The 25039-nt window shown below is 37.2% G+C and overlaps 1 protein-coding gene across 5 annotated transcripts in view; it reads left to right on the forward strand.

Annotated features, from left to right (window-relative positions):
- LOC131050228 (uncharacterized) overlaps positions 1-25039 on the forward strand; it is a 93580-nt gene that overhangs the window by 26374 nt on the left and 42167 nt on the right. The window contains exon 2 of one of the 5 annotated variants that reach the window (XM_057984414.2): positions 14692-14861. The exons of the other annotated variants lie outside the window; for them this stretch is intronic. The gene's annotated coding sequence lies outside the window, so the exon portion shown is untranslated. The remainder of the gene's footprint in view (positions 1-14691; positions 14862-25039) is intronic. 5 annotated transcript variants of the gene reach the window in all.

Below are 25039 nucleotides of genomic sequence, written 5' to 3' on the forward strand. Positions count from 1 at the left end.
CCCAAAAACAACACCAAAAGACAGAGAGGGCTTAAAAAGTAGGGGGTCCCCATTTTGAATGGGGTGATGTGTGATGAGGTCACAACATTTGGTGACTCCACGAGTGAAGTGTTGAAAAACACTTCAGGGCTAGAGTCCAGGTAAAAAGACCTTCATAGGAAATTGTTTAAGTGCGTGTATATGAATTAATTCTATTTCATAAGACCATCCAATCTCTTAGAATCAGTTATGGGAGGCTAATGGTATCTATACTTCAAAAGCATCCGGGACATTGCCTCGCTGCCAGTCAAGCGTCCATAGCCCCGACAAGGTTGTCTTTGAAATTCCACGAATATTGCTCCACTGCTGGCTGGGTGTCCATAGCCCCAATGGAGTTATCCGTATATTCCCAAAGCCAATAATTTGATATTTCTTTTCATTTTTCATCTTTTCTTTTCTTTCTTTCAATATTTCATTTTATTTCCTTCAATTCCTTTTGCTCGCAAGCAGTGAAGCCTACTATGGGTTTGGAGATTTCGGTGGTGTTGAAGCCAGATGTAAAGTTTTCACCAGCTATAACCTCTTCTAAGAAATCTAAATGACTCAGAGCAACTGCTTAGATGTGAAAAGAATGACAATCTCAAGATTTAGGTATCGTGATACAACATAAGTGGAATACAGCCAGACCTGTGCAAAGGAAAGCATCATCACCCCGTCTGCAAACAAAGACTCCAAACAATCAGGCCACTCAAAACCCTAGACCTAAGCAAAAACCACTTGAGTGGACAAGCTCAAGGGAAACCAGCACCAAGGCTGAAAAGTTGAAAACCAAAAACCCAAAGCCCAAAACCCAAAACCCAAACCCAAAGCAAAGCACAACAAAACAAACGAGATCCAAAACAAAACAAGCAAACCAAAACCCCAAATGGAAGAGGGAAAAACAAACAAAACAAACCAAAAGGAAACCTAATCTTATGATTCAAAGCAGGTTCTAGAGGGAAACCTACGACTGGAAATAATGCTTGAGGAATTGTCCATTGACGAGCAATGGAATATCTTCCCTTGTTAATGTCTTCAACTTAAATGCATTATCTCCAAGGATTTCAGAAATCTGATAAGGTGCCATCCACAACTTGTCAAACTTGTCATGATCACCTCTTCTTTTGTGAGCCTTATCCCAATATAAAACTAAGTCAGAAATCCTGTAACACTTGATTTTAGCCTGCTTGTCAAACTAACGTTTGACCACTCCTTGATGCTTCACAAAATTATCTAGAGCCTGGTCCCTTTTCTCTTCAAGATGCAACAATTGAGAGAGGCGCATCTGAACTGTGTCTTCTCCATCCAAATATTCCTGTAAAAACTGCAGAGTCGGGGTCCTCAACTGAATTGGAAAAACTGAATCCCTGTCCATAAACCAAATGATAAGGAGACGTTCCCAAGGAATTCTTTGTTCTTGTCCTGTCAACCCAAAGAGCAAACCTTAGCTGTGTATGCCAGTCCTTAGGATTCTTATCCAACAATTTCTTAATCGCGCTCATTTGTTGATCCAGCCAGCCCATTAGCCTATGGGTAATAATTTGAAGAGAACTTGAATGCGATGCCATAAAGGCTTAATTTGAAAACTTCAGGGATGAAAATGTGGGGCCATTGTTGCACACCAACGCGTGCGGACATCCAAACCTTGTAATAATATTCTCTTCAAGGAACTTTCTCAATGACCATCCCGCTTGATCTACATACCGTTTTGATGTTGAATGCATCAAAGCTCTCAATGAGATCCCAGACTTTGTTGCGGTATCGACATAATCTTTTATCATGACAAGCATACAATTTTCTCACTTGCCGTACAACAATCTCTGAGTCTCCAAATACATGTAGAGTTTTTGCACCTTTCCGGATAGCAAGGAGCAGCCCATGGACCAACGATTCATACTCTGCAATGTTATTCGTACATGGAAACTGTAATCTATAAGCAGCCAAGTAAGCTTCTCCACTTGGACTAATAAGCTCAATACCGGCTCCATTTCTGCTCTTGGATTTTGATCCATCAAATCTTAATGTCCAAACTTGATCATCAGATTGAGCTTCGGGCGGTTGATCAACTCCCTTCTTCTTTTCTTCTTGAGGAATCTCTGCCTTTTCAGATTCACCGTCTGGCGCCACCTTTTCATGAATATTTCCAACATTACTTGTTTTTTCAACATTCTCCATTGTTGGGGCTTGCGGCACCATCTTGGATACTTGCTCAATGGCTATCTTGCACATTGCACATGTAAATTGTGAGTGAAAAGTGTTGTGAATTCTACACCAGCTGGGTAAATTATAGATCACAAACACAGGTGCTTTTTCCCAATTCAATCTCTTGCTTAACACTTTTCAAAACAAAATCTTTGAAACTCTCGAACATATCTTCATTTCCACCAGGTTGTACATCTGGATCATCTTCAATAAGTATTTCGGTGGAATCAGGTGTGTCCTCCACTTGCTTCCCCTTCGTTGAGCCATGCAGCATCAAGACTTCTTCAACTTTGGGCATGTAAGTACCCAAATCCGTCTCTAGAAACAATATCACATTGTCTTCTCTGTATTCGGTGATCATCAGGCGCAATCTGGTTGTGCTATCAATCTTGATTTGATTAGGAACTCCTTTCCATGGCGGCCACATGTGAGAAAAGTCAGTGGAAATGTATCCATTCAGCTTCCCAAACCAATCTCTGCTCAATAGTGTGCCATACCCATCCGGAATATCTACAACTGAAATGTCAATACAACTTTGCACTCTTGGGTCGACAACCAACTGCACATGGATGTTATTAAATTCCCCAACAATTGGTAATTCCGTCTTATCTAGTTGGGTGACCTTCTTGTTGATATGAATAGGCATTATCCCCAACTTTCTGCATACGACCAATGGCATTACGTTGCTTGAAGCACCAAAATCTATTGGGCAGTTATGTAAGAGCTTGCCAAAAATCTTGACAGAGACCAAGAAAGGAGCAGGTTTGACTGGGGCTCCTGATCCACTTCATCAAGGAATTTTATCATTCAGGAACTTTCCATGGAGACCTAGTCAAATTAGCGCCCACCTGACTACCTTGGGCGCTAATTTGACTAGGTGGTGGAATTTCAGCTTTTAAGCATTTTCCCCGACCGCCTTGTTTTGGCAGCCTTCCTAGCACTTTGTGCACTTAAGTTACTATGCCATGGAATTTGACTTTTTGAACATTTTCCATGACTTTAGGCATTTTGGTGCTCTTCACCATCGTAGGGCGCTGATTTCACGTCCTCTTGGAATTTTGCATTTTTGAGTTTTCCATGACATTGCCTTTCTAGCGCATTCTCCTTCACCTGGGTGCCATTTCATGCCGAGCAAGGAAGTTGATGGTCTTGGAAATTTTCCATGGCATGCTTAATTTAGCGCCCTTCTCCATCCTTGGGTTCTATTTCCACTGTATCATGGAATTTCACATTTTTGTCCTTTTCCATGGAGACTTGGATTTGGCGCCCTACCTTGGACGTGGGCGCCATTTTCACTTGATGGTGGAATTTTAGCATTTTGAGTGCCTTTTCAAACTTAGACAATTTTGATGGTTTCCGGATCAGGATGCCATTTTTGAGGAACGAAAGAATTTTGCAGATGCAGAAGATTTTATTCAACATTTCCACTTCTGGAATGAATGCTCACACTTAACCATTTTTTGATCAACTTTGCTTGCTTTTGACTTTCCGGATTTAGACAAATCTTCAGGAAGTTCAGTCTTCAATGTTTGTGTGTGAGGAACCTACCACAAATGAACTTTCTAAAAATAGAAAGTGTTTCAAAATGTCAATGTTAGGGCAAAACAAGATGCAGAGACACTATAAATAGAAATTTACCAAAAATAGAAATTACTAAAAATAGTAAGTTTGATTTTTTGGTGAAATGAAGACAGTCCGGGAGGCAGTGAAATCCCTAAAAAATAGGAACTTTCTAAAAATAGAAAGTTGCTCGGATTTCGCTCAAATTTCACACGCAGGTTCCTTAAAGGGTCCTGATTCTAATGCAAAGATCAGTTTTCAAAAACCCTAAGAGGAAAACCCTAAAATCTAGGATCGATGGAAAAAACCCAAAAACTGACAAAACGAGCCCTAGACTTGGTCAAAATTGCCCAAATGAAAAGCAGGCGATCAATTTAACCCCCAAACACTTGCAAAGCTGAGAGATAGAAGAGACTGCCATGAAAAGACCTCGAAAAATCAACACCAAAAGACAGAGAGGGCTTAAAAAGTAAGGGGTCCAAATTTTGAATGGGGTGATGTGTGATTAGGTCACAACATAGTGTTTCAACTCTGGATGTAATTACAGCCCCTGATCATTTTTGAAAATTTCCAGTTAATGAACAATATGAGACCAATTGATGAGCATGCAAAATCTTTGTTGGTTGTCACACTTTTCTGTTATAGAGTTCTTTCGGTCTTTTCATCTACTTTCACATATCATGGTGTTTAATAAATCAAATGGATACTCATTACATACAAAGGACATCATAAGAACTCATCACAAACAATAGACTTCCTTGCTGTTATAAATTATTATTATGGGTTTGAACGTGCATTCGATTTTATACTGTTGTCATAAACTGAAAACTCATTGTTCGTCATACAGTGGCTGCTATTACACATTTATTGAGGTGTACACATTCATTAAGAGTTTCATTACATACTATGGAAAGTCCTTAAAGAAAAAAACTAAAAATACCTCATCAATGTTGCATAGGTTGAACCCCATGGTCTGAAACCTTCATCTAAAAGTGGATAGAATTGATAATGAACATGAAGCTTGCTGTTTGGAGCGTGGACAGTGCAACAATGAAGCTTAAAGATCCTCCCAAACTGAGAAATAACACTAGAAAACTTCAGTGAAGAACTGAGCACCAAAGTAGGTGACTAGACTCCTCTCAAGCCTGAACAAAACCAAGCTACAATTCTGCAATTAAGCAACAATCATACCCAGCAAATTAAAATGGAGCAACCAGCTAGGGCATCATCAAAAACCCCCCAAAATTTTACAGCTAGCAACTTGTAGTTTCAAATCACCTTGCAAATCCTTATTAATCTCTACAAAATGCAAAACAAACAAACCCCCAAAAACCTGCAACTAAAAAAATTGCAAAATCTTTTTTTTTTTGAAACCCCAAATTGCGAACTCATTGAAAACACTGTTGATTACTATGCGAAATCACGAGACCTGCTAGGAAGGAACTTTCATCATCCAAAGTAGTGATTTGGTGAGGGTTTTTGTCCTCAAACAATCTTGGAAGAACTTCTCCATTCAATCTAGCAGCATCTAGTTATGTGTGTAAACTTGAATAATCCAAATGAGAGCTTCAATCCTCCTTTTATAACTTTTCAAGAGCTATTTTAGGAAAAAGCGTTTTTTGCTTTTTCGAAAAAACATTTTTTTTCTTTTTTCGTTACTTTAAAAAAACCACTTTGAGTGTTTTTATTTTTAACCTTTTCGCTGTTTTTTTACAAAGACAGTTTGCTTTTTTGTTGCTTGTTTTTGTAAAAGCAATTTTTCCACTAAAAAAGACCTCTTCCAAATATTGAAAATATTTCATGTGCAAAGGCCCCCCTTTTCTCCTAGGTGTCCACTTGAGAGACAAAACATGATACTTTAATATTTAAACATTAAAGTGAATAATTAAATGTCACTTTATTATTTAGTGCAAATATTAAATAATACCATTCACCTTGTGGAAAACTAATGCTTAAGGATGATGATTGCTGCCGAAACGAGTATTGACTATAAATATCAATGTTCTCCAAGGACTAAGGAGAACAAACCTAGACGATTGGTGCCAAAACGAACACTTACTATAAATAGCAGTTTTCTCCAAGGATTGAGAAGAACAAACCCATTAAAACCTTGAAGACTGGTGCCAAAACGAGCACTTAGTATAAATAGCAGTGATCTCCAAGGATTGAGATGAAAGCTTAGAAAAACCTAGAACGCTACAAAGAGCATTGTCACCATCTAGAGCACCAACTAAACTCCAACCATCATAGGATGCCAAGAAAACCCTCAAAACTGAGCCAACACTCACAGAATAGGAAGGCAGTAAAAATGGGAATATTACATTGGACAATGGTATACAATTCTTTATCATAAGTGTTCTACCTTTTCTTGGCATCATTTAGCTTTTCACTAAAATAGGCAATGAATTTAAGATGATTGGCTTTGAAAATCATCATCATACTTCATGAATTGCATACTGCATATTTTACATCTCTCTCTTCCCTAGTCTAGTGAAAACTTGGGAGAGGTTCTAATCCTTGCACTTTATTGTAGCTCCTCAGTTGACATTGAAGGCTATGTTGTGCTTTTGACTCGACCAAATCAATGACCTTTAATTCGTTGTCTACCTTTCTTGTGCAAAGTTGAAGATTTTGTTGTATTTATAATAATAATGGTATTTGAATCTATGATGCTAATTGTATGCTACTTAATCATTAATCAATGATATTATGATAGCGATAAAGATAAACAATTAAGTTGTCGATTTTGGTCTCCACTCCCAAATCCCATCATTGTAATCAAATTTCTTATATGAGAAGAGATTCCAATAACTAGTAGGGGTCTAGAAGTGGAGACCCCAATGGGGTTCAGGGGTAGCGTAACTTATGGGGGTTTGGGTGCAATGCCTTGTCGTGTCCCCAATTTTTGAGGTGACAATTAATAAAATTGATTTCTATTAAGTTGTCAAAAAAAAAAAAAAAATTCAAATGATGACCTAATATTAATTAATTTGATTAAATAATAAATTATTAGTAAATGTCACTTTATTAAATGAAGTTCTCTAAATATGATTAATATTAAAGTTGGACAAGTCGGCCTAATATTGTAGATGCTTCTTGGAGTTCTTTATAAGGAGGCTAGATGGAGGAAGTAAGGCATGCTATGGATTTGATAAATGGTTTATGATTTCTGGAGACGAAAACCTTCAAGAGTTGATAAAATGGTTGGTTGAAAACCTAACCTCCCTCGGAGTGGATTCGCAACGGAGTTCACAGTTGAGCCAAATTTGGGAAGTCATCTTCGAAGACAAATTTGTAGAAAATAAAAGATAATTGCCGATTGAGGTAATTTGTATCTATTTGGGAAAATATGAATATTTTATTCTGAGCCTTTTAAGTTCATGGAAAATGGATGTGTTTGCTATATCTTTGGCGTGAGCCTTGTTTGGGGATTCCCTTTAATCGTGGAATTTAGGCGATTGAAATTATTTGTTTCTAGCCTATCAAAGCATAAGTTGAATATGCATTTGAGATTTTTATTATCGAGAGGAAATAAAATTATGTTTGCCATATTCACTATTGGCGATTATGGTATGAGTGGATTCATATAAAGCTGATATATTAAGGATTAAATATTTTAGTGACTTCAGACTCTTCTAAAGTCAGGCTCATGATATATTTGATTTATGGTTTGGTATTAGCGTGGCTTCTTTTTGAGCAACAACGTGAAGAACCGAATAGCTTTGGAGGCAAAATATTCTTTCTGAGTAACAACGTGAAGAGCCAAATAGCTCTGGAGGCAAAATACATTAATGTTGTGAGATATTGAACCACGATTCGAGCGGCCACTTGTGTTTGAATTGGAGTCTCTTACTAATCATTACATTATGAAGATATGTTTCATATTCGTTAGTGGTATCCATTGCCTCCATACTGTTGTGAGGTATTCACACATCGCCCCATTGAAAATGGGTACCCCTACTTTTTGCTTTCTATGTTGTCTTAGAGTCTTTGCTATTAATCTTTGCATTGAAGGAATAGAGTTTCTCAAATAGTTAGAAGATCATCAAGTTAGGTTGGTCTCCTTAGGGTGGAGTGAAGACAATAGGTTGTGAGCATGAAAGTAGATCTAGAACCCCTTGGATCATGCCTAAGTTTCTTGTTTATTTGATCATATTTCTAGTTGCAAGACTAAACCTTAGTTGAATGAGTTGTGTCCTCCTTGAATTTCATATAGACCCCTGTACCTTGGAGAGGACCCAGAGTGAAATTTTGCATTTAGCTCCCGCACCTTTCTGAGGTCCTAGAGCGAAATTTTCACCAAGTCATGTACCTTGGAGAGGGTCCAGAGCGAATTTGAGAAATCATGTACCTTGCAGATGTTGGCATAACTGATAGAGATGATGATAAGATGACCAGTAAAGTTGATATGATCAGGTATATGATGTCAAGGGGAGATTGTTGGCTTGATGATGATGATATAATTATAATAGGATGTTTGATGACTTTATTTGTGTTGTCATTGATGGCAATCATGTTTGTTTAGTCATCTAGGTCATCTAGACCAATCGGTATAGCCTACCCGGTAGTGGAATGAGTTAGACAACAAAATTGCTAAGTTGTTGTCAACCGGTAAACAGGAACAAAGCGATGATCAAGTGACTGGTACACACAATTGGAGAAGATTCAGGTGTTGTAGTTCAGAATATATGTTCATAACATTGGCATGAGTCTATGATTGAAATCGCATCAAGATTGGTGAACTGGTAAGCACATTTATAATTGATTGTTAAGAACTCTGTGAAGAAGAATGAATACCGGTAACAAATCTTTAACCGGTAATGATTTAAAGTTTGGCGGTGGATCTTATCATGATCATAACTTAGTGATGACGTGTCAGAATCCGTGTGTAATGATAAGATTGTATTTGAGCGCGTACAAGGATCGAATTTCTTGGGAAACAACAAAGTGCTTAGTAGAATGTAACAAGGGTTTGATTGCTTATCAAATCGATGTGCGGTGATCATTCAACAACGAAAATCATCTAGAAATTTGTTGTAATGATCTGTAATATATTTTGGCGGAGTGTTTTGCCGCGCAAAATGTAAATTCATTGTATCTTGTTAATGTAATTAGGGTTTGTAGCTGCCCTAACTGAAAAGTGTATTTAGGGTGGGTTGGAGGAGAGATTTTGTGTCGCTAATTTGAGAAGAAGGTGTTGATGAACCAGATTGAAGTGTCTGCATGTGTGTAGCAGAGTTGTGCTGAAAAGGATCTGTACTAGCAAGCAAGGAAGTGCTGTAATCAGATCATTTAACCTGTTGTTCCCTAACATTTACAACAGTTTGAAATCCCTTAACCGGGTAGATCCTAACAAGTCTTATATTGTAAATCCCTTCATCGGGTGGCTCATTAACTTGAGTTTGAAATCCTCTAACAAGGTTACTCCTAACAAAATGGAGCTCCTAATAGGGCTGAGGCAAAATCCCTTAACCGGGTGACTCCTAATAGGGTTTGCTCTTAACTGGGCATATTGTAAGCTCTTAACTGGGCTAGGCCTTTAACCGGGCGCATCCCAAAAGAGTGCAAATAATTTGTGGGTGCTAATTCCCACCGTGGTTTTTCCCAGTTGGGTTTCCATGTGAAAAATCATTGTGTTATGGTTTGCATTCTTTGTTGGATGTTTGCTTATGTGGTTATATTTCTTGCATGCTTATTGATTATCAAGTTGGTGAAAGTTGTTATTAGATTTATTAAGTTTTTGCTTGCACTGATTCACTCCCCCCTCTTAGTGCCTTATAAGTTTATCAGGAGATGCTTGAGAGCGAACTTTACAAATTATGTACCTTATTGAGGTCCAAGAGCGAAAATTTCACCAAGGGCATGTACCTTCCAAAGGACCAAAAGCGAAATTTTTATCAAGGCATGTACCTCTCAAAGGTCTTAGAGCGAATTTCTCACTTTGGACCCTGTCCTTGCTAAGGACATGGAGCACATTTCATCTCCAAGTCATGTACCTTGCAAAGGATCTAGAGTGAACTTTGACTTATTGATGTACCTTCCTAAGGGTCCAAAGCGAAAATTTTGCTAAGTTGAGTACCTTGGTGAGGATCAAGGGCGAATTTATCGAAGTGAAGATTGAGAGTAAGAATTGAAGGAGAGGTTTTGGAGCAAATTTGTTGAAGTCATGTACCCTGTTAAGATTTGAGATTGAACTTCCCTAATGGGTCATGTACCCTCCGAAGGACAAAGAGCGAATTTCATGATGTGTACCTTACCAAGGTCCTTGAGCGAATTTTTGAAAGTGTGTACCTTGCCAAGGTCCTAGAGCAAATCTTGAAGTGTGTAAGTTGGAGAGGGTCCAGAGCGAAAATTTTCAAATCGTGTACCTTCCTGAGGTCCTGGAGCGAATTTTCAAGCAGGTACCGTCCTAAGGGTCTAGAGCGAATTTTCAAGCATGTACCTTGGAGAGGATCCAGATTGAATTTTGGAATCATGTACCTTGCTCCAAGTTTGGAGCAAATTTCATCAAAAAAATGGCAAATTCACAAAGGAAGAAAGGAACTCATCAAGGAGATAGCAAAATTTGTTCAAAACCAAGGGGTGATCTCCCCAAAGATTGTACCTACTGGACCTACAAATCATACAAAATCAGAGATTATATAACTTATATATCAAGTGTATTTGATACTTGCTTGTTTGTTTTGCAGGTGATGGAGAAATAAATAAGGAGATCACACAAGAAACATTCACTTACACAAAGGCATGATCTACAACATCAACGACATGAAGGGAGTCACAGGAGAAGGAATTCCGAAGGAGAGAGACAATGGTGACATCAAAAGTTCATCAATACTTCAAAACTAAGATTTATACCTTGCACTTCCATGATCAAGGCATTCAAGAAGACAGTTTCAGAAGAATTAATCAGAGTTAGAAGATCATTGTCATCATCGTTGAAGCTGGATAATGTTGAGTATCAAGAGATATTCCTTCATGATGATCCATCAAACCTACAAAGTGTGAGTTGAAGTGGCATCCTAGTCATCATCCTAGTCACCATTCACCAATCAGGGAAGGTCTACCTCAGCATGTCTAGATGCAATCTACCGAGTTCATACATGAAGGCTCAAACTCCGATGTACCTACCCTTGATATCTATTGGTCCACACTCACTGGATGTAGTTTTCTCATTGGCTAAGGAGAGTTTGTTGTAACAAACCCTAATTAGGGTTTCATTGTAAAATCTTGGCCATTGATAGAGAATCAATCTTGGATGTTCATTGTAAATGAGCTCTCTATATAAAGCTCAAACTCTTCATTTGTAAAGGTTAATAGTTAGCTAATAGTGAATAGAATAGAATAATAGAAGAATAGCAATTAGAATAGAAGTTAGATTAGGAGAAGGCAAGGATTGTTGCCAAACCTTGTTGTAGAGAACAATTGATTTCATTGAAGTTATGGTGAATTTGATTCGTTACTTCAATAACTCGCATGGTCTTTGCTTTCATGTAATTAGATTGAGTGGAGGAATTTGTTGAATGTATTCATGTGGAATCTGCCTAATCCATACCACTAGCCTCTTGCTGTTTGTAAGTGCGCCTTGTGTGGTCAACTGGAATGATATGAGCTCAACTTCGAATCGTTCTACACTCATTGCTTATGCATTAACTTGAATGGTGATCAATGTTTGATGGTATTGATTCGAATATCCTTGAAACGTCCTTAGAAGATTGCATTGAGCTTGTGTCAAATTGTTCAGTTTGATGGTGAGACCTCGCTTAGTAGGATTCTGTCTAATCATTCATCCATCTTCTTATACTCTAGGCCTTAGTATAAACTCTCTCAACCCTTTACCTTTTGTCATTTTTTAAAACTCAGGTTAGTTTAGGAAATAAAGCATCACCATATTGAAATATTAGATGATCAAGTTCTAGCAAATCAAGCATTCAGGCAATTCAAATGTAAGTCCCCTTGTGATTCCAGCATGATCACATCAACCAACAGAGCTTATCCACACGTAGTGATCCTACATTCATGAACCTTGGAGTCTTCTCAAGTGATCCTTAAGCTAATCTTCAACATTTGAGAGATTTTGTTCAAGAGAGGATAAAATACTTAAAAGTATTTTATTTTGTGTTCGCATGTGCATAAAAAACACATCAACACATACCAATCACGAGGGTTAGGTTGGGACGCAGCTCTAGGTATTGGCGATGGATTAAGAGTGCAAGAGATACTGAGCGGAGTTCGTGGGTCACTTCTTTGCAAATTTTGGCCAAGGGGGAGTTGATATTATTCGTTGCGTCCTCATAATGCAGAAGCACCTTTATTTACACTTGTTCATGGGTCCTCTTTAAGCACACACACTCTGAGTATAGTCTAAATTGAAGCAATCCTGGTAACTCATTGTTCTTCTTCAATTGCTTTGGTTCAGAGTGATTCTTGATGATGATCATTTATAAACTTTTGATATATATATATATATATATATATATATATATATATATATATATTGATTAATGCTAGCAACTTCAATGCTGAACATTAATATATTGGTTTCCTTGGTGTCCTGTTTGTAAGGTGCTGCTAGACAAGAGGTGAAAACTGTTCTATTTCTGCCAATCTTAGTTGTGTTTTATGTGTACTCTTGAGCAACAATAAGGAGTTTTCACATTTCTGTTATCTCAGTGGCATGCTTGAAATTGAAACTTAATGATTTTGTGGTTTTGAAGCACGATTGATATGATTATTTGAGGAAGATATTGTTATTTTCATATTATCCCTATCGGGGATATTTCAATGGTATTAGAGCTATGCATCCTACCAGCCTAAGAGTGATAGTCAAAGATGGATAAGAAGTTTATTGCTGGTATGGAATATTGTGTTAAGATGATGCAAAAATTTGTGCAAACCAATATGGAATATCAACAGAACTTAATCAAAGGGTTGCAACATCAGGACATGAGATGCTATATAGAAGAGGATTTGCCTTTGTGTAATTTGCAGCCTACAAATGATCATGAGAAAGGCAAAAATCAGTCTTCATGTGGGAATCTCAAAGAAGATGAAACCATGTTCACAAGTTCGCTTTCGCCATATGAGAATGTGGATCGAGAGGAGTCACATATTGTGCCCTTGAGTTTTCATGATGATCGCGAAGTTGAAAAATATGCAATCATTAATCAGCCACTTGGAGATTTGAAGGAGGAGAATACCTATATTGTGGCACAATCTTCACATAAAGCGTTGGCTTTCAGCTATGGGATTGGTGAGATCACTTTTGGGTCTTGTAACAACGAAGGGCATGAGAAGGAGTATATAGATTCCAATTACATGCAAGGTATGAAGCCCATAGTGAGATTGATTTCCCTTGTTCCTACATCTGATTACATTGGAGGAATACTTGTTAAGATCATATGAGGCATATTGTCTTAGAGAGCTGATTGTAGGGACTAAGAGATTGCCTAACAAGAAGATCCTACAATTTGATTTCGTTTGTCATGGATACCTCACCATGGAGTTGGTTGGAGCCAAAAACATAACAGATAATGAAGTGTAGGTATGGATCAGTTTTATGACAGCTAAGGCAGCTAGGAGAACATGTGACTTTCAGCTGGTCACACCTCATAGACCAGCACTTATGAAGAAGCAACCTACCTTGGAAGAAGATGCAATAAAGAACAATGAAGACACTTTGAAGAGGCATGAACATGATTCTGATTTTCTAATTTTGACCAGCAGTCCTTTGTTGGCACATGAGCCTTGCATTGAGGACACTTGATGAGGTAAAATTTGAAAATTCGGTCTGCTCGCAGTCTGATTTTATATCAGCAGTTAAAGAAAGGCATGAGGAAAGTACTGATATCCTATTTTGGAACAGCAGTTCCTTACCTGTGCAGAATCATGAGTTGGCGTCCCTTACATATGAAGACATCCATAATGTAGATGTGATTGTGACACCTACTTCTTTTGGGTATGCTGTTGTCCTAATTTTAGGACTTGAGTCAAATAACATGGATACTTTAATGGTTGATGGCTGTCCTATTTGGCTGGCTATAGTATCTTCAGAATTGCCATTGTAGACACATAAAATTTGTCATCCTAATCCCTGGTGGATCCACTTCATTTTCATGCATTATTCTGTCTATTATCATTTATCATCAATGTTATCCATTATTAATATTATCATTAATATTATTATCATTTATCATTTACCTGTTAATATTATTATTATTTATCATTTATCCATTACTATTATTATTATTATTTATCATTTATCCATTAATATTATTATTTATCATCAATAATATCTATATTATCATTTATACATTATTAATATTATTATTATAATCTCATATTCCATTTATCATTTAATAATATTATTATTCTATAATCAATTTATCATCTATCATCTATATATTTAGTAATGATAATATTATCTATCCATTTTTCACAAACATATGCTTAAGCATTTACATCATTCATTTATGCTTTCTCCTCTACCCATTTACATCCGCTTCACACATGTGGGATCAAACTCTCAAACCCTATTCTTTTTCCCACATTCATCCCACAATCTAGATCCACCCAGAGAACTTCTATTTAATCCAGCCCCTCTCTCATTTCAATCCATCTAGTAATCTAGCAATTTAGTTTACTTCTGCACTCTTGCATTCTTATCTCATACTTTTGCTTTTCCTAGTTTTCATAATTTAAATCTTTCAAATATCCAATAGATCATAGCCTCTTGTGTGTGCTTCTGAGGGCCATTTTACTTACATAAGATCTTGATTTGAGGAGTGCAATAGAGATAATTAGTTTCATTTCCTGTTGTTATTTGTATATGCATACTTGAATAATCTTCTTGCAGGTTCTCTATTATTTGCCTGTTGGAAATATTTGGATCTTAATCTATAAGGTCGCATGCAGATTTCATTTCCTCCATCTTCAGTCATGGCTTACATCAGCTGGTTGGTTGTGGCATGAGATGGATACTAAATCATTACATGGTCTTGGAGACATCATTGACATTATCTTAGGTCTGATTTTCAGTTGGTATGATGCTGGCCTGATTTATAACAGCAGTGTTAGATAGATTGGTATGCTTCTAATGCACATGTGAACAGTACTTTTCCCATCATTTTGATCATCTACTAGTTTAGATGAAAGATTTTTGGTGTAGCTATAGCAAGAGACATCTATCTTTTTATATTCAGCTGGGATGGTAGATAGAATTGGGATCCAGGCATTGGCGTGTGGTATGCACGCATTGTTACACATGGGTTTTAATGAGTTGCTTCACAATTTATGGCATAGTTGTAACATGCCGAAACTAATAAAACAAAATAAACAACAACTTTGCATATTCTTAACGGAAAGGAGAGAAAAACTATATATATATATTTTTGAATCAAATGATAGAAATGAAACTACATCTTCACTGAAAGCTTGAAATTAACAAAGATCTGTGCTGTAAGTATGAATATAAGATACAAAAGTAATTGCAAACATTTCATGTATCACTCCTTAAATTAGTTCTTGATCTTTGACTTTTACACCTGATCTGATTCACTGTACTTATGATAAAATTTGCTGCCCTTGTGATTAAATTCGCTCCTTTGCTGATTGAATTTGTTACCTTGCTCTTTTAGAGGAAGAATTTGCTTTGTTTAGGTGATCAAATGACCATTTTGAATTAGCCTTTATATGTGCTTGGGTGAAGGGTGTGTCTTTTTGGTAGTAGGCCGACGACTTAAGGCTTTAAAAAAAAATTGGTATTATCCTTAAGGTGGCCGACTTGATTGGCATTTCAAACATTTTCTTTTTAAATTCAAATTTTGGCACGAAAAGATACTCCTTCAATCGTTGCTGGGCGTGGATAGGAAGTTCGCTCTCTTCCATTGGCAAAGGAAGTGAATTAGCTCCAATTGAGGAGCAATGGAAGCAAATTCACTCCAATTAAGGAGGAAAGGAAGTGAATTCTCTCCAATTGAAAAGCAAAGGAAATGACTTAAAATTCAAACTTTCAGCATCATTCCATCACTTCTTTATCAATTTGTCCCTTCATCAATTCATGTCTTGAGGTTTTGCTCTCCATGTGTCTAAGTTCACCAATTTATCTTCAAAGAACACCTTGGAAGCCATGTCGCTCTCATGAGGGAGCAATGGAAGTCACATCCCTCCATTGAGGGAGCAATGGAAGTGACTTAGCTCCTGCCAAGGGGCAATGGAAGTGACTTCACTTCAACAATGGAGCAATGGAAATGCATTAAACTTGCCATCCCCAACAGTTCTTTATCAAAATCTCCATCAATTAGATCCTTTCAATGAGCAGAGGCGAGATCGTATTCAAAGTGAAGCATAAGAAATGCTGAAGATTCATTCCTCCATTTGCTCAAGTTCACCAAATCACCTCTTAGAATGCAATGGAAGTTATGTCGCTCCCCTCAAGTATCAAAGGAAGGGAGGTCACTCCTTCAAGGGAGCAAAGGAAGTCACTCCTCCTTTGGAGGAGCAAAGGAAGTGAATTCGCTCCAATTGAGGAGCAAAGGAAATTTGCACATACTTAGCCAAATTTTCAGGTTGCTGGTTGAAGATCAAATTCTTTGCTTGACCAAGGTTCCATATTGCAATTCAAGGCGTCTTGGACTTCCTAAGTGGCAAGGGAAGGAAGTTCGCTCCTTTGAAGGAGCAATGGAAGTCATTTCGCTTCTATGAAGGAGCAATGGAAGTGGGTTTGCTCCAGCGGGAGAGAAAAGGAAATTTTCATACACACAATCAAATTTTGCCCTTGCAACCTACCTCTTGGATGATGAAGGAAACTTTGTTTGGTTAGTGAAATTTGATCCAAGGGATTCATCCATCAAACTTCCTTCTAATCTTGATCAAATTGACCTTACTTGACCTCTTCGATTCGATGCCTTGCCACCATAAGATTTGATCAATTAGATTGATGACCTCACATTAACCTTATTCATGTCTCACATTTTGCTTCTGTGAGGTCAAAGAAGTAACTGTCAATGCCAAGGAAGGGCAATGGAAGTGACAGTCCATGCCTTAGCCAAGCATTTCATCCCTAGTTTGTAAGCAAAAGATGAGTCATTCATTCCAAACGCCTTGATAACTGATTGACTTCGCTTCATCCTAAAGAGATAAGCCTGACTTGATTAAGTTTTGATGCGTTGGCTTCTTCAACACAAAGGTTAATAGAAAAAGACTCTACCACTATCTAGAAAGCAAAAAAAAAAAAAGTGGGGGTCCCCATTTGCAATGGGGCGATGTGTGAAAATGTCACAATATGTTAGTGATATCATTTACCTGATTTAAATCCTACAACATGTTAGGACATCATATGAAGCATAATTCATGAAATAGATCTTCCTTATTAAGAACAATTAATTTAAATGATCATCATAGATCTTTCCTACTAAGTTAGAAATATTAACTTAAATATAAGATCTCTAATTTATTGGGAAAATTGAACCATAGGGAAACTAGGATAAGATGACTTGATAGGGTGCCCAAGAGATTCTACCATAGGCCCAAGAGTGGATATTCAATCCGTCTTAGCCTCATGTAGCCCTTGCTATCCATATGAGGTGTCCTATAACTGTTTCCTCTTCATCTTGCCAACCTACTTAATTCCCTATGATTGGACTCCTTAGTCTATTGACCAACCATGATAGAGGATTGCGGTACATTTACAATAGGGTGTCTTGAAAATCGCTCCCTCCTAAGCCCAAGGGCAGAGCACTCCCTGCACCCCCTTGGCCTCATGAGACCACCGGTCAACTACCATGAGCTGGTGTACTCAGAAGAGGACCTCATCGCTGTTTCCCCTCCTTGAAATCCCTACTACCCTTATCATGGCTGATTGAAGCATTTAGACAAGTATTTAAAGAATTACTTATTACGTCCTTTTTCTACATATACATGAAATCATATAATAATATTATATCCCTGAATTGTATACAAATTGTTCATAAGTGAGCAATTATAATTAAAATTAATTATGTTATATATATGCATCACAAGAATTCCATACCATAGTTATAATGTCAAATTGGTGTTATGCCTGAGACTGGTTATCTTTTTATCAGATCTCCCTCTTCGATGATTCCTCTTGGATGCTGGAATGATCTTTTATACCCCTTCTATGTTGGAGAGTCATGCTCTTTCCCATGGTTGTGTTGGTTGTCTCATTCATTATGATGTGGACACTTGTCAAGCTCTCATTTAATCTTGCATTAAGGTTTGCATCTAGGGTTTGATTTATCCTTTTATAAGGATTCATTCATTCATTTTAATTGAGGAATCTCCAATAATTGTGTGTGCAATAATGCAGAATTCTCAGGTTGTTATTGAGCATATTATCTTTGCTTGGTCTTTTTAGTGTGACAGGTGTTTTGCTTGCAGATGATTCTTGGCTCCTATGGTTGTATCATCAACTTCTGCATAGTATCAAAGTAGATCTGTTAAGTTTTTGTCCACATGCTTGAGGGATCTATCTTTGAGTGATTTTTCTATGCACATTGGGCTCAAATGGAGGTCACCATCGCATTCAGAATGGCCAAATCGTAAAAATTGGTTGTCTGTTGATGTGTGTTTTATTACTCAGGCAACATAGAATAAAATACTTAGTATTTTATCCTCTCTTTAACAAAATTTCCTCTTATGCTAAGCTTCGTGATCATAGGAGGTGACTCCAAGGTTCCAGATGTCAGGTCTTGACGTGCTCTTGGATAGGCTTAGTTGTTTGATGTGAGATTGCTGGAATCACAAGGGGGACTTACGGTTTACTTAAATGCTTGAATGTTGTTGGAACGTGGGATCTTACTTGACTTTAAAAAAAAGGAAAAAGAATGAGGGTTGAGAAAGCTAATCTAATCCTAAGAATGTAAGAGCAGTGGACAATCTTTGATGAAACTCAACGAAGCTTTGCTTTGACATGTAGCGAACATCTCCACAAGGCTAGTGTGATCTTTTAGGGATAGCTTTATGATTTTCAAATCATCACTACAAGCATAGATACCATCAAGACGATGCATATCAATGAAGAAGTAGCAATTGAAGTTAAGCTTGGCTAAGATGGATCCAATTGACTACGTAAGACACTCTACAATCAGCAAAGTGTTAGTGGTGTGGATGTACAAATTTCACCATTGATCATGCACAAAGTTCTTCCATTCATCTAAACGACATGAAAATTAAATGAAAGTAAAGACCATGCAAATTGCTGAATCAACATATGAATTTCACAATATCTTCAAGGAAGTTTACATGCTTCTTACGACAAAGTCTTGGCAACAATCTTTGCCTTCTCTTCCTACTGTACTCTAGCTATCTACTATTCAACTATTAGCTTTTGAATTTTTCTCTATTAACTCCTTTACAAATGAAAAAGTGGAGCCTTATATAGTGCTCTCATTACATTGAGTGGCTTAGATTGATTCACAATCAATGGCCAAGATTACAAGATGGAAACCCTAATTAGGGTTTATTACACCCATTACAAAGCATTTAATGCTTGACCAATGACAAAATTATATCTTATGGGACACATGTCCTTCCTTGAATATTTGACCAATAGATCATGAGAGTAGGTGCATCGATCTTTGTGCCCACGTGTGGTAGTTATCCTTGTTGATGGATGAGTTAGGTTCATTGAATTTGGATGCCTTATCTTGATTGTATGTGATTGGATAAGTGATGACTGGGCACCACTTTAGCTTGCTTGATCTTTGTAACTCATCACTAAGGTATGTGATGGTGGCATATCTCTTGATACTCAACATTTTCAGGCGCTTGTAGTGAAGAATGGAATGATAGTGGGACATACTCCCAAATTGCATCATCTTCTTGACTTGATCACCTTCGCCCTGGAGCTTCCATCTTGCTATATTGGCAATAATTGCTGGATTTTAGGGGGAAATTCAAGATTGTGCAAAATTTCTTCCTTGAGTGCTTTATCTACTTTGTTGATATTGCTTGGAGTTTGTGATGATGATCCCATCAGCGGCCTTGTACGAGCTTGAGACTTGAAGTGTTGCAATGTCTTCCTTGGGCTCTTGTCTTTGCTTATGTGGTGAAATCTTGATGTTTTATGTGAGCTGATGAGCCCTAATGCACATGAGTGATGGTCCTTCGACGCCTTGAAGTCTTGACCCTCTTCACATTCCTTTGCATGTTCATTCCACCTGTATCAAACCTGGAAACAAACGTAATTTGAATCAAGACATTGTGAAAATACTTAATCAACTTCCTACTACCTTCTCTAAATCTGGAAATGAATTTTCTGATCATGGAAACATCTGATTTCTCTCCTTTTGACTTAATTCTTCATCAACTTGAGTCTGATTTTGTGTCTTAGGCCTGATTAATGTCTGATTTCTCACTTTTATATGCCTGATTTGATAGGTTTCAGGTCTGGGACAGGCCTGATTTGCATTGGTTTCAGGTGGCAAAGGAATTGGAAGTGGGAGTAGAAGTGGAACTGGATGGATGGCAAGGCAAAGGGAATTCGCTGATTTGGAAGGGTACTGGAAGCGATTTCTTCATTGATTGCTTAACTCGCTACTTCATTCGCTCTCAAATGCTAGATCACGCTTCTTCTTGGGTGGCAAAAGTGACTATGCTTAGGTCACACTTTGGAGGCCCAATTGGAAGTGATCAATGTGTTGGTTGAAAATTTTGAACACTTGGGAAGGCGTACAAAATTATGGTTTCAGCCATAGCATGAGTTAAAAACTCTCCTAATTTTAAGGGAAGGCTCCCCCTTTCCTACTATTACAAACTAAACACTAATCTAACTTGGGTTGGACAACATCCTTTTTTCTTTTTTTAGAAAAGATGATATTGTTTTCTCTTTTCAGAAAAGAAACTGCAACTAAAGTAACAAATACAAAAATTTAGAAATTTCAAGAACAATAAAGATGCTTTAAATGAAAGGAAGCAAAGTTTCCATTGAAAGCACAAAGTCTTTCACCACTTCCCCGGGACGGGAATATAGAAGCAAAGCTCAAAGTCTTCGCTTGTCTATTATTGATAATGATGTACAACTCACAACAGCTCAAAGTTTGTTGATATGTTGCACCTCTAGACTACTATAACTAGGAGCAACTACAAGCACAAAGTCTTATAATCTCTCTCTATTATGAACACCAAGCGTGAATAATTTAATCCTCAATATTTGCAGCACAAAGTCTACAAGAAGTTAGATTAAAGCTCCTTTCAACAATCTCATTAGAATCTCAAGTATATGTAGAAAAATATACCACTATGACATAAGAACACAATAATATAAGAACAAGGTTTCAACACAAAGTCTGAAACTCAAAATGTCTTCTTGATATTGCTTGAGAAACCAATTTACAAGTATAAAACTCAAAGTCTTTATTACTGTAAATTTCTGCAAAGTTTTCTTGCTTGCTAAAAAGATAAAAATTACTCAGACCACCCTCCAATATATATAGGAGAGGGGCTAAGAGCAAAAAGTGGGAGAACAACTAACTAAGACTTATTCCACAAGTAACTACGACTTATTCCAAATTACAGTCTTACTGACTTTCAACTTGTAATTTGTTTACATGTAATTACAAGTTACAAGAATACAAGTAATTTGACCACTTGTAAATACAAGTTTTGAAATTACATGTAATTTTTCAAAGGGACATTACAATTGTATAATTGAAACTAATCTAAGTGTCCAAAACATGACTCTATTTACATCATCCTCTGCCTAAGATGTCTTCATGCTGCTACAAGATGCTGGAACTTGAAGTATTTGAGATCGGTGAAGGTAGTTGTCTAGGAACATCAACTTGCATCATTGATAGTTCTTATGTCCTTTGCCAATGAACTCTGATCTCATCTTCTGCCTTGGGGTAATACTGATTCTTTAGGAGAAGTTCTCTCTGTGCTTATGACATTGTACTCTTTTCAATTCACATCATTATTGTCATCAACATATGACAACACTAGCTTTTGTTTATTGTCCTTACATGCATTGAAACTCCTTGCAATTGGGTCTCTAGGACCCGATTACAAGTGCAAAAGTATTTAACATTTATGCAATATCGACTTGCAATCGGGATTTGGAGACCTGATTACAAGTAAAGGGAACTTGCAATAAAGGAGACTGTGTTACATGCTTACAATCGGGTCTCTAAGACCTTACTGCAAGTAACTTGTAATCGGGTTTCTAAGACCCTACTGCAATTAACATGTAATCGTGTTTCTATGACCCTACTGCAATTAAAGTCAACTTGCAGTTTGAGCAAAAAGTGCCTACTTGCAGTGACATCAAAAAGTTCCTCCTTTTCGTGACATCAAAAAGTTCCTATTTGCAATGACATGAAAAAGTTCCTACTTGCAGTGACATGAAAAAGTTCCTACTTGCAGTGAGGAACTCAAAGCCCAAATTTGCACAAAAAGCTAGGAAAGTGAAAGCAAAAACCAATCAAAACTTGGACAACGATGACAAACATATCCATTGATGGTTTGACATTAACAAATATGAGTTTTAAACGACGTAAAACGTGCCTTAGAAAAGAAAACTATGAATTTTGAGTAAAAATTTGTAGGGGTTGTTTAGTTTTTGAAAATTCGAAAATTGAGACAACAAAATGCTTAGGTTGCTGATTTGAGGCTTGATTGGAAGTTCCATTCCTTAGTTCGTGCTTTGGAGGCTTCATTGGGAATCAAAATCCTTAGGTTGCTTTTTGTTGGCCTCATTGAAAGTGATCAATCCTTAGGTTGTGCTTTGAAGGGGCCATTGGAAGTCGAATTGAAAGATTGATCTGCTCGCCACACATCCTTCTCCTTAACTTGCTATTGATTAAACTTGCAATATCTTCTTGATAATGCACTTAGTAAGGTCACGATCTCCTTCCAAGCAATGAAATGCACAAGGCTTAGTTCGCTGATTTGGATGGCCACTGGAAGAGTCAAGGCTTAGTTCATGCTTTTGGAGCCTCACTGGAAGTCTTAGTTCGTTCTTTGAGGGCTCCACTGGAAGTGATCCCAAAATGATAACTTTGCTATCTTGATCTCTTTGCCTTGAACCATTTCATGATGATTTGAATTCTAGCCTACCCCTCTTTCGAGTATTAACTCTTTGATTTTGCAAACCAATGATGATGATCATCATGAAATCATTCATTTCCTAAGTCGAGAACTGACTAACTGCTCTTCATCCCAAAGAGAGAGACTTGACTTGATTACTTCCTAGCCACTTAAGATACTACACCTCTTCGAAGTGAAAGGCTAATAGCTAAAGACTCTACGACTAACCTTGAAAGCAAAAAAAAGTGGGTGTCCCCATTTGCAATAGGGTGATGTGTGAAAACGTCACAACATTGTCTATTTGTCAAAATTTGAGAAGTTGAGAAAAAAACAATTTTTTGGTAACAGGATTGTTTTCATAGGGATTTGTGCCAATTTGCTGCAATTTCTTGATCTACATCTAGGGGTAGCAGGGTTCTATTTCTGGGTTTTTAAATTTTTTCCTCTAAATCAATAAAATTCTGGTTTTAAGCCTTTATTTTTTCCAGAAAATCCCCAAAAAGAGGCCCAGAAAGAAAAAATAAAAATAAAAAAATGTTTAGTTTTTAATTATTTTTTTCCAGAAATATCATTTTTTCAAAAATTTTGCTTTTCCAAAATTAAAAAGAAAGAGCAAAAAAAAAGAATCAGGTAAAGGAGAGCAACTTTGGTTTTATCAAAAAAAAAATTAATAAAAACTTTGCATGCTTTCACATGCATGTGTTTCCAGTCCTCACACTCTACAACACCTCCTCTATACACTCACATGGAGCCAATTTGGTCGTTCACCTACCCTAGGGAATATTCCAATCACATGTGAGTTGGCATCATTTTAGATTCCAGTCACATGTAAGTGTTTCTTGAAAGAAAGTATATTCCAGTGAGATTTTTTTGGAGGTGGAATTTTCTAGCAAGTGTGAGAATAATCAAGCAATTTTTCAGCAGGATATGACTTTACATGTGTTGGAATTTTTTTGGGAATATTTTGTGATTATGTTGGCATGCACTAGTTGCCCCTTTTTGAGCAGGTTTGGTAAATTGGGTATAACTTGGGCATATGAACTCGGTTTTTCACAAACCATATATCATTGGAAACCTAGTTCCAAGCACTTTCTTTTGGTGGTGGTCTCATAATCAGATTCTGATATAATTTTCCATACTGGGCCTTCAAAGTCGGCATTCATTTTTGCATTTTCCAGGGCCATATCTTGCACATCCGGACTCCATTTTCTGAAAAACAAATATCTTCGGAAAGCTCTTAGAGTACTCTATCTAGATCACAAGTTCTTTTCTGTAGAATATTCATCAGGTACTTAGAGATCTCAATGTTGTCCTTTTGGGCTCCTTTCTTGGAATACATGCAAATCGGTTCTCTATTTCTATTGAGGTTTTCTGTTTTTTAACTATTTTGGAGATTATCTTGAGGAGTGAATCATGTATAAGGGTTGTAGATGTAAATATTGTGGGAGCAATCAACATGGACATGAATTGTGTCCTGATTTCTCACATAATGCTTTTCAACTCTTGGTTGAGAGTGCATCAAAATCTCAAGCTGCTCCTTCTCCACCTGTAGAGAAAGTTGTTGTACTTTCCTTGATTGAGACTCTTATTCCTGTTAAACAGGATAATTCATCTATTTGTCTTCTTGGTTGGGGTTCCTGTTTCATAGACATTGCTTCATTGTTTGTGGAGTCTCACATTTTAGATTTGTTGGACACATTTGAGGGTTTATCTCTCCTATTTGATTATAGTCATAGCACAACTATTGTCACATCATGTTTGTGTTTGGAGATTGTTCAAAATCAGGTTCCATTAGTTCATTGTTTGTCACATTCTATTGTGATTAGGCATGTATCTGATTGGTTTGTGGCATCTTCATCATCCAAGGACTTGACAAGACGAGCAGTTTTCAGAGACATCATCATATATTTGGATTCTACTTCTTACCAATTCCTATCCAGAATGGGAAGCATTCTTGCATTTGTACTTGGTTTATATTCTTTCTAAGGGGAGAAATGTTGTTTGTAGGCATTGGACTATGTTTTGTCTTTAAGCACTCACCAATTATGCAAGAGATTATACATTGAGGGGGGGGGGCTATGGTTTGTGGCATCTTCATCATCCAAGGACTTGACAAGACGAGTAGTTTTCAGACACATCATCATATATTTGGATTCTACTTCTTACCAATTCCTATTCAAAATGGGAAGCATTCTGCATTTGTACTTGGTTTATA

Source organism: Cryptomeria japonica, chromosome 1 (assembly GCF_030272615.1).
Source record: "Cryptomeria japonica chromosome 1, Sugi_1.0, whole genome shotgun sequence".
NCBI classification, from domain to species: Eukaryota; Viridiplantae; Streptophyta; class Pinopsida; order Cupressales; family Cupressaceae; genus Cryptomeria; species Cryptomeria japonica.